At 41.4% G+C, this 16686-nt stretch overlaps 1 pseudogene; it reads right to left on the bottom strand.

Moving 5' to 3' along the window:
- Window positions 1-221: 221 nt before the first annotated feature.
- Window positions 222-3416, bottom strand: LOC130875628 (constitutive coactivator of PPAR-gamma-like protein 1; annotated as a pseudogene).
- Window positions 3417-16686: the final 13270 nt, after the last annotated feature.

Here is a 16686-nt window from a genome sequence, read left to right as displayed (position 1 = left end):
CTCTCTTTTTTGTTTTATTGCAGCATTTTTACTACAACTGGTTAAAACTGAAAAAAAAAGTGTTTTGAATCTCTGATATCAAAGAGGGATCTGAATTTGCAAAGTCCTCATTTTCCTCTTACGGAAAGGACAAAATGTACATAACTGCAGGCTCTCTTTCTCCCCAGGTATTCCTGAATCCTTACCCTCCCAGCATCCTTCACCCTCTATAAAAAATAAGTTTACTCTTCTTTATTTAAGACAGCTGCCTCCAGAGCAGCCTCCCTGCGGCAGGCGCTGTCCGTACTTAGTGCATTTAAGTGAGGAATTGTATTGCACGCTTTAGAGTCACTGTTGAAAGCACTTTCAGAGTGGCTGGGGCCCTGGTGTCGCCTGTGCTCTCATTAAGTTGGGGCAGTGGCTTCTCCTCGGCCAACACTCCGTTTTCAGCCAGGGACCCTTCTGAGGACACAGCAGAGGACTTGGATTCCCCAGATTTCGACTTCAGTTCTTTGACCACTTCTGCTGAAGCAGCACAATAGGGGCTGGCCCTGAACTGCTCCCTGGCTTTTGTAGCCTCTGCCATAGTACCTTCCACCTCTTCCAAATGTTCCAATCACCGAGTGGAAACAACGCCCCTTGGACGCCCTCTTGTCGGTCCTCCTACAGACACCACCTGCAGAGGGAAGGGCCTCGGCCCTTGGGACCCCTCCTGCTTCCAGTCCAGTGACCGACCATGGCGCCAGCTATTTCTAGCTTCCCTCCCTGAGAGGGAATAGATTGAACTCCACCCTGGGACTTGCTAACCCTGCTGCTGCCACTGCCTGAGAAGGCTCCACAGTGTCCCTATGCTGTTGCTACCCAGAAGGCAGGATAAGCGCCTGTTGCTACTGTTTCCCCATAGTGGCCTCCAAAGCCACAGACTCCTGCAAAGCCCCTGCCTGCCCTGTGAGGGTGGGACTGGCCCAAAGCGCTGAGGGTACACAGATGCTGGATAGAAGGGCAGAGCAGGAGTGGGGGGGGGGGCTTCTGCCGGGAGAAGTTGAGCCCTCTAGGATGCTCCCGCGCATCTTTTCCTCTTGGCAGCCTGCTCAGTCTGACCATCACAGAGGTCGATGAGTGGGGTCTTTTTCGGGCTGGCTTTGGGAAGCTTGGACTGGAAGAGCTTCCCATCAAAATACATCCTAGGACAACAATGTTCCCAGGGGATGGGCTGCCCACACGCGTCATTGGCAAACAATGCCATGTCTACTCCACTCATGAAGCGAGCTGACAGCTGAATTCCGGGGGGGGGGGGTCTAGGTTTTCAATCTTAAGTTCCTGCAGCTGTTCTGGCTCATAGAGTTTGGGGGACAATGCCTGAGCCAGGAAGGCATCCAGCTCCTGACACCGCAGAATGCGAGCAGAACACCACGAGGTGAGTGGGCACACTGGCGAGGTTGCGCATGGCTGCAGTGTCAGACCTCATGTAGGCCAGGAAAGCCCTCAGCCGGCGGCTGGAAGGCCAGCTCTTCCACTGCTTGTGAGCTGCCCATTCCTTAATGATCACTGGTGAGAGTTCTGGTGGAAGTCTGTTCTTTCTAAAAGCAAGTCTCTCGGTTTTCTTTCTGCTTTCTGTCAAACTAAACAGGACTCCGTGAACATACTGACGAACTGGCCTATAGAGCAGGGCGGGCGGAGGCAGGTCTCTGTTGACTTCATCTTCAGTAGAAACAGCAGTTTTGATTTCACCCTTCGTCAGGACGTGGACGGTGTAGGGTACATCAGTCACTTCTTGTGCCTGTGCTCAGCCACTCTCAGCACCTCAGGTGCGACGGGAACAGAGGAGGTGTGGTTCCAGGTGGGCATGGACAGGAGGCACGGGATTGGCTGGACAGTGCCCATATGGCTCCCTCTGACTTCAGCTAGCTGGCTTCATGAAGAGGCAGTGGATGAACCTTCTGCCTTCACTTGGTCTCCTGGGTCTCCCCATGCCAGGACTCCGCATAGCTTCCTGTCTTCTCCCAGGTAATCTTGTTCCCGCCGATGTGGTTGGCTGCCCCGCCACTGCCCTCATCATTGTCTGATGATGATGATGTAGAAGAGGCAGGAAAGACGGCCGAATCCACATGCCTGGAGCTGCCATGCTGGGCTGGGTTGATGGACAAGGAGCGCTCATACAGAGGTGTGTGCTTCCCCCCATGAGTAATGTTGCTGTAGCTGTTCTGCTCTGTCAGGTTCTTCCCGCTAGTATCCAGGGCGAGGGCAGGGTCAGGGAGGCTGTATGGAAATGGACCCTGGCCTGGGCCGCCCCGTGGGCTGGGCTCCTGTGGGACTGCGGGCTTTGCTTGCAGAGCAGTGTGTGGACTGTTGAGCATCTAGGGGTAACATATGGTGGCACCATCCCAGACAATCCAAATGGATTTGTTCTGGCTAAGTAATGTGGAGGGTGAAATGGCGTAGGCTTGCTAGTTGCTGAGTGATATCTGACTGCTCTCTTAAACCAAATGACTTGGTCATCTGTTCTAGACTGTGAATGCTGGAAAAGATCTTTAGCTATGGCATCCAGGTCAGAGGTGTCATGAATGTTGCCGACATAGTCAGCTACGGATTTGATCACCACATCACAGGGTGACAAAAACAGCTGGTGGGCTCGGACCTTCAGTGAGGTGAGTGGATATTCTGGACCAAGTCAACTCCAGTGAAAGGAAGCCAGATCCTCATCAGGTAGTATGTGGTTTCCTAAAGGAGCAGCAAAAATAGGAAAACGATTTGGGTTCCGGTCAAGTTGCTTGGCAACTTTGTGCATCAGATATTGGCTTATGGTGAGACTCTTCCCACTGTGGCTCAGTTTCAGGGCATGGGCAATGATGTCGTAGGGGATGTTGCCCGGTGTATAATCAGAGTTTTACGCCACCGAGCCATGGAAGCCATTCTCTCTTTGGAAGCCAATCACTTTGATGGCGATCCTCAATGCTCTGTGCAACCTTGAAATGGAAGCGGATGAGCGCCAGGCAGATCCAGTGGGCCATGCACACCTGTGGGTGGCAAGAACCAGACCTTGGGTAGTGGCGTGCCCTCATTCTGGACGTGGCTGAGGATCTGTTGTGCCCCCTGGCCCTTGTTGCCCTGCCGCTTGACCACTCGTGCAGCCGGGCCTTCTCCGGGGCGCCAATGAAGAAGACAAAGAGCTTTCTGTTGCCACGAAAGCAGGCCTTGGCCAGAGCCACCATGTAGCCGAGCGCATGGTTCCACTGGCCGCCACTCACCGAGTCGGTGTAGAAGCCACCATAGAGGTGGTGCAGGAAGTTATTGGCATCCAGTAGCAGGCACAGCGGGGTCTTCGAGGGGCCGCTACTGCCCACCAGACTGACCCAGGCCAGCTTCTGCAGTTCCTCCGGCACCAAGGCGCTAAGATACTTCTTTTCGATGTAGTCCTGGAAGCCTTGCGCGAACATGGCGGTGGCAGGGTGGGGGGCAGTGGAGCCTTGGTGCGTCCGGCGGGCACAGGCGGCCTCAGGGATGATGGGGCTGGCCGGGGGGCGAGCTCATGGCCGCCTTGGCCACAAAGTGCTGCCACCTCCCAGGGCTATGTCTGGGGAGGGACCTGCGATTCTGCCCTGCTGTTAGGCCAAGGTCAATGATGGGCCAGGAAGGGCGGCCTATTTATGTATTTTTCATTGGCTTTTCTGGCTTTCCTGTGTATTTCCATAGTGTACTTTTGTCTTCTATTTTCCAGTATAATATCCATGTACTTTTCCCCCTCATTCCTACACCATCTCTTCTTATTTCCATCTCCTCCTCTCTTATTACAGTTGAAATCTTCCATAATTTTGGTGAATTGTAAACACTGTGGATGCTGAGGATACTGCTATTTTTTACTTCAATGTATAGTTCCTCCTTGATTTACCATTAGTTGCATTACTACTGATTTCTCTAATCCACTGAATAATAATAATAATAATAATAATGATAATGATAGTTTCTGATACCAGAAGTAAGTTTCATAGAATATGATCTATTATTTCTGTTCCTTTATCATTCACAGTTCTGGAAACCACACCGAGCTTTTTAAAAGAACACTTGGGTATCTTTATAGTAGGCACTTCAGCATTTGCAGTCATTCTATAACTTACTAATCTGTATGTACATTGAAAAAACCAAGGTCTTAGAGTAAGAGATTTGGAAGTGCATTCCTCAATGGGATATCTGTCTCACCTCCTAAACCCAGGAACAGTGTGTGAGAGAAATTAGGAAACATACAGCTTCAGAGGGTTGGGAGGACTAAGTGTAAATGCTGGATTCTGGGTATAAAGCATCAATACAAATATTAATTGAAACAAATGCATACAGCTCCAAAATACCTGTATAAAAGTGAACTTTTTAACATTCCTGTCTGGAGAGAAGAAAGCATTATAAGGACTCAGATTTCCTTGAGAGGCAGTGGCCTTAAATGGTTGCTTGTGGAGGAGGAGTCATTTTCTTCAGTAAAGTGGTCATGGGTAAACTTTCCATTCTCCAGTATTTACTACCCTAACCATTCTAATTAAAAAAAAACATTATGACATTATTGGAGGTTGAGTGTCACTGGAAAAGGGAGGGCACTTCTGGTGAAAATATGTCAATAGTGTCTTACCATTGCCACAGTGGATGGAACCATAAAATTTTACCCATTGATAGCTCTATTTAGACTCACTGGCCTATTACTAGCCACAACAACAAAAACAACAACAATAATAATACTAATAATAAAATGGCACATTAAGTAGGGATTAAAATGAATAAAATAATCATTGTGTTAATTCAAGAGAAAAATAACAGTATATATGAGATTGATACACATTGAATAAAACTATTATATTTTCAGAGAATGAACTCAATAAATATTTTCAAACAATCTGATTTGCTGATTCTACATCAAGCCTATCTACCCAGGCAAATCTCCCATATTATTCTCTAGTGTGTGTCCCACTGAGTATGCACGATCCTCCATGCCACACATCCTCTCCGACTCTTCAGACCAACCTGGCTCCTGTATTCATTCCCCTGGCCAAGTCTAGACACCAATACCTGCATCAAAATCTAACCCTACCTACGTCATTAACCCATAGACCCCTCCCACTATAATTCAGAAGTCTCCACCCAGCCAGACAACTTCCACACTAAGAGTAAATGATCCACATTCACCACACCAGCTCAGGCAGCTCACTCTACTTACCTTCCTTCTAATAAGCCAAAACAAATCTCTAGACCCCCACATGCTACAGCATCTTTTCTTCAGCACCAAACTGCACTATCCATATCAGAAACAGAGATAATAAAAGGCCACATACCCAGATCTCATTGAAAACATACGAACACGGTAAATGATCAATTATGTATCTCCTCTCCAAAATGTGCTAGTTCTAACGAAATATTCGCCAATGAGAATTACTTTGATAAAGCACAGAAGAAGGAATTTAAAAGAATAATAATAATCTTCATAAAAGATTTTAGGGGAAAATGGCAAAAAATAAAGAAAAGGAAAGAAACAGTTCAATGAAACTTAAGAGAACAAGAAAACAAACAAATTCATAAATTAATTTGATTTCATGATGCCAAAAACATACAAAGTAAGGCTAATGAAAATTGAAAAAAACACCCTGGATCTGATATGATTCAGTGAAAAGATAAAGACACTAAAGACTCAAACTAAAATATATAATTCAAAACTCCCATAAACCAATTAGTGAATTCAAAGGAACATCTTGCAAATGGATATGGTATGTACTCACTCATAATTGGATACAAACAAAGCACATTAAGTCTATAGTTCATGATCCTAGAGAAGCTAAGTAATAAGGTGAACCCCAAGAAAAACATATATAGACCCACCTGGAAATTGGAAACAGACAAGATCTCCTTACAAAATTGGGAGGATGAGGGCAGGGGTAGAAGGAAGGGGAGAAGAGTAAGGGGAAGGGAAAAGGAGAGGGTAGAGGAGAACTTGATGATTATCTTAAATATCATTACAGAACCTTTGTAGATATAAACAGAGGCAGAGACCCACATCAGAGCACTGAACTGTGCTCTAACGTCAAGTTGAGGGGTAGAAGGAATGAGAATATGAGCAAAGAGGTGAAGACCATAAAGGGTTCATCTAATGAAACAGTTTAACTGAGCTGATGGGAGCTCACCTACTCCAGCTGGACTGGGAAGGAACAAGCATAGAACCAAACCAGTCCCTTTGAATGTGGTTGACAGTTGGAGCAGACTGAGGGGCCACTGACAGTGGCACTGGGATTTATCGTATTGCACATACTGGCATTTTAAGATCCTATTCTCTTTTGATGGATACCTTGCTCAGCCTAGATGTAGTAGGGAGAGCCTTGGACTTTCACAAAGCAAAGTGCCTTACCCTCTCTTAGTATTAAACGGGGTGGGGTGAAAGGGTGTATTGAGGGAAAGGGAGGAGGGGAGGGAGGGGAATTTGGATTGGTATTTTTAAAAAAAATAATTAAGAGGAAAAAAAAGCAACTACTAGTTTTAAATGTTTTACATTAGATTGGACTTTTTGTGTATTGTATACAAATTTTGTATATTGATACAAATATGAGATTAATTTTGTTAAAACATACTGTATATTTGTTTTTAATCTTGTTCAAGATATTGTACTTATATCTCATTTAACAATGTAATACAAATTTCTAGTCTTTCAAAGTTATTATTACCAACTATTTAGGATGATGAGGAAATGCAGGTTAGTAACTAGTCACCGAATATAAATGAGATTGTAGTCACATTAGGTATGCTTTCAAGGTCAAACAAATATATATTTTAGATAGACATGTCATCTTGAAACACTTCCAAGATCTACAGAATATGGAATTTAAGACATTTGAATAACATAGGCTCATTTTCTATTCATTGATTTTTATTGAGCTCTACATTTTCTCTCCTCTCCTCCCTGCCTCTCCCCTCCACTTCAACCCCTCCCCAAAGTCCCCACGCTCTCAATTTACTCAGGAGAGCTTGTCTTTTTCTACTTCCCATGTAGATTAGATCTATGTATGTCTCTCTTAGTGTCCTCATTGTTGTCTAAGTTCTCTAGGATTGTGATTTGTAGGCTGGCTTTCTTTGCTTAATGTTAAAAAACCACCTATGAGTGAGTACATGTGATAATTGTCTTTCTGGGTCTGGGTTACCTCACTCAATATGATGTTTTCTAGCTCCATCTGTTTTCCTGCAAAATTCAAGATGTCATTATTTTTTTCTGATGTGTAATACTTCGTTGTGTAAATGTACCATATTTTCCTTATCCATTCTTTGGTCAAGGGGCATTTAGGTTGTTTCTAGATTCTGGCTATGGCAAACAATGCTGCCATGAACATAGTTGAGCACGTGTCCTTGTGGCACAATTAAGCACCCTTTGGATATATACCCAAAAGTGGTATTACTGAGTCTTGAGGAAGGTTGTTTCCGAATTTTCTGAGAAATCACCACACTGACATCCAAAGGGTCCAAATACCAGCCTGCATTCCCACCAGCAATGCAGAAGTGTTTCCTTTTCCCCACAACCTCTCCAGCATAAGTTGTCATCAGTGTTTTTGATTTTGGCCATTCTTACAGGTATAAGATAAAATCTCAGAGTTGTTTTAACTTGCATTTCTCTGATGACTAAGGATGTTGAACATTTCCTTAAGTGTCTTTTAGCCATTTTGGATTCCTCTGTTGAGATTTCTCTGTTAGGTCCGTACTCCATTTTTTATTAGATTTTGTGATCTTTTGATGACCAATTTCTTGAGTTATTTGTATATTTTGGAGATCAGACCTCTGTCTGATGTGGGGTTGGTGAAGACCTTTCTTATTCTGTAGGCTGTCATTTTGTCTTGTTGACCATGTCCTTTGCTTTACAGAAGCTTTTCAGTTTCAGGAGGTCCCATTTATTAATTGTTTCTCTCAGTGTCTGTGCTGCTGGGGTTATATTTAGGAAGTGGTCTCCTGTGCCAAGGCATTCGAGTGTACTTCTGGCTTTCTCTTCTATAACGTTCAGTGTGGCTGACTTTATGTTGAAATCTTTGATCCATTTTCACTCGAGTTTTATGCATGGTGATAGATATGGGTCTATTTTCATTCTTCTACATGTTGATATCCAGTTATGCCAGCACCATTTGTTAAATATCCTTTCTTTTTTCCATTTGATATTTTTTGCTTCTTTGTCAAAAATCAGGTGTTGAAGGTGTGTGGATTAATATCCGGGTCTTCTATTCGGTTCCATTTGTCCTCCTGTCTGTTCTTATGCCAATACCAGGCTGTTTTCAGTCCTGTAGCTCTGTAGTAGAGTTTAAAGTCAGGAATTGTGATGTTTCCAGAAGTTCTTTTATTGTACAGGATTGTTTTGGCTATCCTGGGTTTTGTGTTTTTCCATATGAAGTTGAGTACCATTCTTTCAAAGTCTTTGAATAATTTTGCTGGGATTTTGATGGGCATTGTGTTGAATATGTAGATTGCTTTTGCTAAGATTAACATTTTTACTTTGTTAATTCTGTCTACCCAAGAGCATGGGAGATCTTTCCACTGACTGGTGTCTTCGTCAATTTCTTTCTCCAAAGATTTAAAGTTCTTGTCATACAAGACTTCCATTTGTTTGGTTACAGTTACTCCAAGCTATTTTATGCTATTTTTGGCTATTGTGAAGGATATTGTTTCTCTGATTTCTTTCCTAGCCCTTTTATCATCTGTGTATAGGAGGGCTACTGATTATTTTGAGTTAACCTTTTATCCTGCTATATTATGTTTATGAATCGTAGATGTTCCTTGGTAGAATTTTTTGGAATCACTTATGTGAAAATATCATATCATTAGCAAACAGTGAAAGTTTGACTTATTCTTTTCCTATTTGTATCCCCTTGATCTTCCTTTCATGTCTTATTGCTCTAGCTAAGACCTCAGAAATATATTGAATAGATTTGGAGAGAGTGGACAACCTTGCCTTGTTCCTGACCCAGAAAGACAAAAACCCAGAAAAACAAACATCATGTGTACTCACTCATAAGTGATTTTTAGACATAAAACAAAGAAAAACCAGCCTAAAATTTACAATCATGGAGAACCTAGACAACAAAGAGGACACTAAGAGGACACATGGGTCTAATCTACATGGGAAGTAGAAAAAGGCAAGATCACCTGAGTAAATTGGGAGCATGGGGAGCATGGGAGAGGGTAGAAGAGGAGGAGAAAGGAAGGGAGGGGAGCAGAGAAAAATATATAGCTCAATAAAGTCAATAAAAAAAGAAAGAAAAGAAAAGACAACCCTACCTCTTTGAACTTTATGGTTCTCCTAGTGTTATCTGTTAGAGCAAGAACTTTTTGCTCTCTCCAAATTACAACATTTCTACCTTCACTTTCCTCCCTCCAAACTCTATTAACCTCCAACCCTGTTCTTCAAAGGTATGGTCTCTGGTCACATTTCTTTTCTGCTAATTATCTCATGGATATATGCACACGTATATACATAAATATTCCTAAAGAAACCTGGCTAAATCCATACAATGTTTCTTGCATATTTGTTTTAAGGCCATCCAGTTGATATTGAACAAAAAAACTGCTGTACTCTTTTCTGGGGAAGACTTCCTTTCCCAATCATTGCTTACAGTTCTCTGAATAAGGTTGTGGCCTTGTAGGCTTGTCTTTGTCTAATATGGCATGCACATTGGTTTTATAATCTACCTCATACTCATTTAAATCAAGTGCAATTTAGTTCTCCTGGCATTATTGTTGATCAAACAACTGACATTAATGATGCTCTCCCAGTAAAGAATAGACACTCACCACAAAAATAAAAGATGTAAAAATTGACTATAAAAATTAATAATTTTATTGTTTAGAAACAGAAGGAATATAGTTGAAGTTAAAAACCAACTGCAATATATGTGCAATCTCAAATACTATCATGGCGTTAATGTTTATATTGAAAATTGTATAAACATCATATGACACAAACAACAGCATCACACTACACTAAAATATGCACTAGAATCTTGAATAGTTTTGACTTTGGATAGTTCTTTAAACCAGTATACTGACAGAAGGTCAGAAAATATTACTGCTTAGGTTATTTCAGGTGGAAAACTCTCCTTATTAGTAATACTTAGAGTTTGAAAGAATATCTCTGCATCTGTTTCATAAATAGTTCACTTTCCAACAAATATTTTATGATGATGAAGTCTCTATCTGCATAGAATAATTCTAAATATATACCAAGTGTAAAGATTCTTTTTTGACAGGGTTTCGCTGCGGCTTTGGAGCCTGTCCTGGAACTAGTTCTTGTAGATCAGGTTGGCCTTGAACTCACGGAGATCTGCCTGCCTCTGCCTCCCAAGTGCTGGGATTAAAGGCATGCTCCACCAGCACCCAGAAAGTGTAGAACTTCTTAATGAGGCTTCCCTAGTATTGACTAAGCTTTGAAATTAATTGAAGTCTTTGAAAATATAATAGAACCAGGTCCCTGTATGAAGTCTTTCTTATACAGTGAGTTACTGTGAGATATTCTAAGGACATTTACAAAGCTTTTCCGTTATATGAATTTTCTGATGGCTTCTAATATTTGAGGTTCTGGTAAAGGATTTCTAACATTCTTGACATGACAGGTTTGTCATGAGTATGGATTATGTAATGTGAGTGAAGACTTGAGAAACGAGTAAAGGACTTGACACATTCTTTACATCTGTAAGGTTTATCACAAGAACAAATTCCACGGTGAGCTTAAAGATTTGAGTCCTGGGAAATAAATTTCCACATGCTTCATATTTCTAAGGTTTCCCTTCTGTATTGATTCTGTGGTGAGCTTGAAGATTTGAGTGATGGCAAAGGACTTGCCACATTCTTTACATCTGTAAGGTTTGTCACCAGTATGGATTCTGTGGTGAGCTTTAAGAGATGAGTGTTGGGCAAAAGACTTGCCACATTCTTTACATCTTACAGATGTAAAGATTTCTCTCCTGTATGAATTCTCTGGTGTCTCCTAGAGTTTGGGTAGTTCTGGAGCCATTTTCCACATTCCTCACATGTATAAGATTTCCTTACTTTAGACAGAATTGTGTGTGTGGTGAGATTTGAGGTGCTCCTGAGATGTATTTTATATTTCTCATATCTGGTGGGGTTTATCAAAGGACAGATTTCATGGAATATTCTATGAAGTGAGAGCTCTTTAAAGGCCTTGGCACTCTTGCTGCATCTGTCTGTCTCCTCTCTGGGATCAATCCTATTATTCTTAATGAGGTGTAAACATTCACTGCAGTGCTGCCCACATTCCTTACAGTTTAATGGTGTCTCTTCAGAATGTAATCTCCTACGACTGGTGAGGTGTGAAGATCTCCTGAAGCGTTTTGTACATAAGATATATTTACATGATTCTCTCCAACATGGAATTTTAGATAACCTATATTTAAATGAGAGGGAAAAGATATACTATAGGTTTTGCAAGTCTGGGGCCTCTCTTCCATGTTCCTTGAATGATTTTGAATAAGATTTGAACACAGATAGTAAGATATCACATTCTTGACTCTGTCTGTAGGAAATGTTTGTAGCAATAGCTCTTCTAAACTAAATAGTTTGAGCATTCATCAAATGCTCAGCCATGTTGATAGCTTTTATAAAGCTTCTCTTTGGTCTGATCAGGCTGGTGTCTAAAAAAGTATTTGTTATAATCAATAGTCTCTTTACAGTTATTGTAATTGAAGTAAAACATCCTCTGCAAAAGATGTTTTATCCTGTGAATTAGTAGGTTTTACGTCCTGTATAAAGACATACCGAGTCCTTGTCTTAGGAAGTTGGCCCTACAAGAAAAGGGTTCTGGTATCTATTCTTCACAGAGCTTCCAGCAATGGCTTTAATAAAGCATTATATTGTAAGGCTTTTCATGACAAAAAGACAATGATAAATTTTCAGACTCATTTGATAGAAACAAGCGTTCTCATGTGGATCTAAATTGAATTACTTGGGGGCTGGAGAGATGGCTCAGTGGTTTAGAGCACTGCCTGCTCTTCCAAAGGTCCTGAGTTCAATTCCCAGCAACCACATGGTGGCTCACAACCATCTGCAATGAGGTTTGGTGCCCTCTTCTGGCCTGCAGGCATACAGACAGAACATTGTATACATAATAAAAAATAAATATTTAAAAAATAATTACATAAATAAATAAATAAATTGAATTATTTATCATAAAAGTCAATCAGTTGTTGAGGAAATCTAGTCACTGTTTAGTAGAAGATGGGTCATTCTGATCACACAGAAAAGTTTTCTTTATTTGTAGGTCTCTTTTTCTCAAAATCTGTTAAAAGTACGATTTAGCCCCATGGTACATGAAAAATAGTTGAAGAACTGACTATATTGTTCTGTGTGTTACTTCACAGATTTTTTCAAATTTCTGTGAATAATGCAAATGTGTTTCAAAAATTTATGTAAATAGCTTACGACTGAAGAATGTGCTTTTGAAAAAAAAGACCTAACGTGACTTCTGTTAAGAAAAGATGGAGGTTCTTGAACTATTTTTTCAGGACTACCTAGGATGCTGGTGAGTACAGATTGCTTCTATCATAACATTAGCCTTGCCTTTGTTCTCATCCCCACCTTCCTGGAACATCCTTAAATGCAAGTCTCCAGGTCAATACTTCCAAATAATCCTGACACCACTTTCTGGGGAGAATTTTGTATGTTCTTCTGTGAAATTATGGGTTAAGTATTATGGGAACTCAAATATGGAGGGAAGGAAAATAAATAATTATCTGAATGAGCCTACTTAGGTAAAATTTTTCAGAACGCAAGACATAAAATTTTAGAAATATGTAGACACATATGTAAGGAAACATATTTAAAAACTTCAGATCTTTTATTCTTAAAAACATCTTCTTATGTCAATGGATAGATGATTCATGATTTATTGAATAACATCAATAAAAAGATTGGCATTAATTATGGTAGAATTTTTAAACAATTTTTTCAGAATAGGCATAGAGGTTGTAGCACACACCTTTACTCCCCACAGTTGAGAGGCAGAGACAAGAAAACTGCTGTGAGTTCAAGGCCATGAAGGTCTACACAGCAAGTTTAGGACAGCTAGGGCTGCACAGAGAAACCCTGTCTCAAATATAGAAAAAAAATCAGAATAGCAAATAAGACTGTGGGAGTTTGAATGAGATGCCCCAATATACTCAGACTTCTGAATACGTGGCCTGAAGCTGATGGAGTTTTATGTGTAGGATTAAGAGATATACACTTACTAGAAGAAGAATGTATCTGGGGACTGACTTTGAGATTTGAAAATCTTCCTACTATACCCAGGAAGCTCTCTGCTTCATGATGGGCTTCTAGATGTGAGCTCTCTTTGTTTCTGCAACCCACTGCCAACTATTACCTCTGACTCACCATCATGAATCTTTCTTCAACACATTGCTTTTATAGTGGTGTTTAACCTCAGCAATAGAAAAATAAGTAAAATAAGTCTATAAACCAATAATTAAGAAAATATATTCTCATTATGAAACTGTATTTTCAAAATGGACACAGCTTTTCATATAAACCAACAAAATGAATAATTTAGCAATACTAATAAAGAATACAAAATATTACTAAGAAAAAAGCATGTGAACATAAGAAATCAATTATTCTTCACTGGCCTACAAATAATCATACACTTAACAAGAAAGGGTTTCTGAAATTTCAGACTTCAAAGAAGTTCTAGAGAACACATCATCTCATCAGAAAGAGAATGTTTCACATTTTTGTGTTACTGAAATATATTTTCATACAACATATTCTGATTATGGTATTTTAGTTTTGACTCCTCTTGAATCCTCCCCACCTTGCTTCCTATCAGACTTCATCCCCTTTCTGTCTCTTCTTAGAAAATAAAGAAGTGATGGCCTGCACTGATTGGATGAAGAGGGGACCATCTGGTCTCCCAGCTGGACAGCCCAGGTCTGTATGCCCTAGGCCCTGAGACCCATCCTGTGCCCCACATTCAACCATCACAACCTTACTAAGCAGACAGCAGGTAAGACTCCTGTGGCAGATAGCTTCACCACCCACACCACCCAATGGGCCCTGTAATCTACAAGTCCACTCTGCCCCAAAACCCCACAGAACCCATCATGCTCCCCTTGACTTCCTGGCCAACCATTCCCCATAGTATCAGCAGCACACAGAGGTTCAGGCTCTGCCTTCACTGATAAGAGAACGAGGGGAGTGGCTGGTCTCCTGGGTGGACAACAAGACCCTAGGGCACATCCCATGCATCATCATCAGTTCTGCCACCCATTAGACCCTATAATCAACAAGTCCCACTCTTCCCCACAAACCCACAGAACCCATCATCTTTCCCCAATCAACCATTCCCTCATGGCATTTAGTGACCCCAGAAGCACAGGCACCACCTACACAGTTTATAGGAAGAATCAACACCTGCACCTATAATTACCCCAAACCAAGATGGGTAGAAAAGAGTGTAAGAATACATTCAACAACATGAATAATATTGCATCACCAGATCCTAGTGGTTCTACAACAGCAAGACCTGAATATCCCAACACAGATGAAGCAAAAGAAAACAACCTTAAAAATAACTTTGTGAAGATGATAGAGATACTTAAAGAAGAAATGAAAAATTCCCTTGAACCTATAGTTCATGATCCTAGAGAAGCTCAGTAATAAGGTGAACCCAAAGAAAAACATATAGACCCACCTGGGAATTGGAAACAGACAAGATCGCCTGACAAAATTGGGGGCAGAAGTAAAAGGAAGGGAAGAAGGGGAGGGTTGAGGAGATCTGTTTGCAGCTGATGGCTACTGGAGAGTCATTGTCTTCACGGATGCGTACCTTGAGAAGCTACCCATCTTCACAGATGAACCTACACCCTTGCACTTACAGGAAGCATGAAGTAAACTTGGTGGGTTTAAAAAATGTACAGTTAAGAAAGGGAAATAGTGGGAGGCAGTGAAGGGATTGGAAAGGAGAAAATGATGGCTGGATTTTATCAAAATGCATTGTATGTAAACACAATATTCTCAACAAAAAAATAATTGAAGGGAGAAGAGAGGCAGGAAGGGGAGCAGAGAAAAATGTAGAGCTCAGTAAAATTCAATTAAAAATTTAAAACATTAAATGTAAAACAATATTTAACAAAAATCAAAGAGGACACAGATAAACTCAATGAATCCAAACAGGATACAAATAAACAGCTGGATAAAATAAGAAAGGCAGACTGACCACAAAAGACACAGTCAATAAAAAGAAACACTGGCAGTATCACAGTGATATGATGGAAAAGAGGATCCCCCAAAAAATCAAATTTTAGAACTCAGTGGAATGCTTCACAGTAGAATGATCCAGATGGAGGGCTCACCACAGCTCAAGAGATCAAGAGTCCTACATGGCTGGTGGCCAAACTCTACTGGGTGGAGACATGCTCCATGTCAAGCCCTTAATGTTCGACATTCCTGCCATGTAGAAAACTCTGAGTGCATAGTGCTATCCCTGCCTCTCCTCTCATCTGTTCTCCACCATCCGTATCTGCCTTGCAAGACTATAGAGGATTTGTAGGCGGGTGGACTGACGCTCCACTACCTTGGTGCTCAGGACGACTGTACCTCTGGATTCTGATTCCTCGATGATGGAACAGCTAACATTCATCTCATCACCTCTGGCTTTCAAGTTAAAGGAGACATTCTCATCATTGCATTCTTCATTGATAACTTTGCTTTCGATGTCTAAAAGGAAAACGGAGTGTTTTTGTTAAGACATGCAGAAAGTAAATCTATCTTGAATTTGATTTCTGCCCAGCGAAGATGCACAGGGACTGGTGGCATGGTTCAGTGATGAAGATCACTTGTTGCTCTTTCATGGGATCCAGGGTCAGTTCCCTGAACCACCTGCACCTCCAGGGGATCCAGTGCCCTCTTCTGGCCTTCACAGGCACCTGCACTCACATGTACATACCCACAAATAGACACACCAAGACACATAATTTAAAATAATGAAAAGTAGATCTTTAAAAAAGAAAATACACAAATATATAGTTGAAAGCAAAAGAAACCACGGAAAACAAGTTCATTGTAGGGAAACTCTTGAGTCCTGATGGATGATGGGAAGTCTTACGTTTGTAGGACAATTCACCGTAGCTGTGATTTGGGCTTTGAGTCAGTTCGCTTACGAAGTGCACAGCAAACAGACATAAAATGAGAAAACAAAGAGTGGAAGCAGTAGAGACCAGATCGAATACTTCCGCCCCAGCAGGTCTGAGAACTAAACAGCCAGTCCCAGTCCTGAATAGCACAGGGTACCATAGGGGACATCTTCTCCTGGGTGAGAGTGTCACCTGGCCATCTCTACCACAGACATCTTTCTATCACCGGCTGAACAGTAACTGATTCTTCCATCTTGGAAGGTGCCTGAGAATGCTATACTCCAACCCAGCCATATTCAAGACACTGTAGCAGTAACTCTTTCTGTTCTAAAGGCATGGTTTTTCTACTTGGGCTAATTTTTTTCTTGTTCTTTTAATTCTCAATTTCCCTTCTCGCAGAGTTGGGGGACCATCCTGGACAAAGGGTGCTGGAGGGCAACCTATCCCAAACATGTTTGAGTCTGAAGGGGATCTCATCCCACCTCCACAGCTGGCTCAGTAAGCTTAAACAGCACAGAACAATTCATTCATCTGTATTATGCAGGCTTTATAACAAAGTAGTGAGAAG

Source organism: Chionomys nivalis, chromosome 6, assembly GCF_950005125.1.
Source record: "Chionomys nivalis chromosome 6, mChiNiv1.1, whole genome shotgun sequence".
In the NCBI taxonomy this organism is placed as follows: domain Eukaryota; kingdom Metazoa; phylum Chordata; class Mammalia; order Rodentia; family Cricetidae; genus Chionomys; species Chionomys nivalis.
This window is presented reverse-complemented; position numbering and strand designations above follow the sequence as displayed.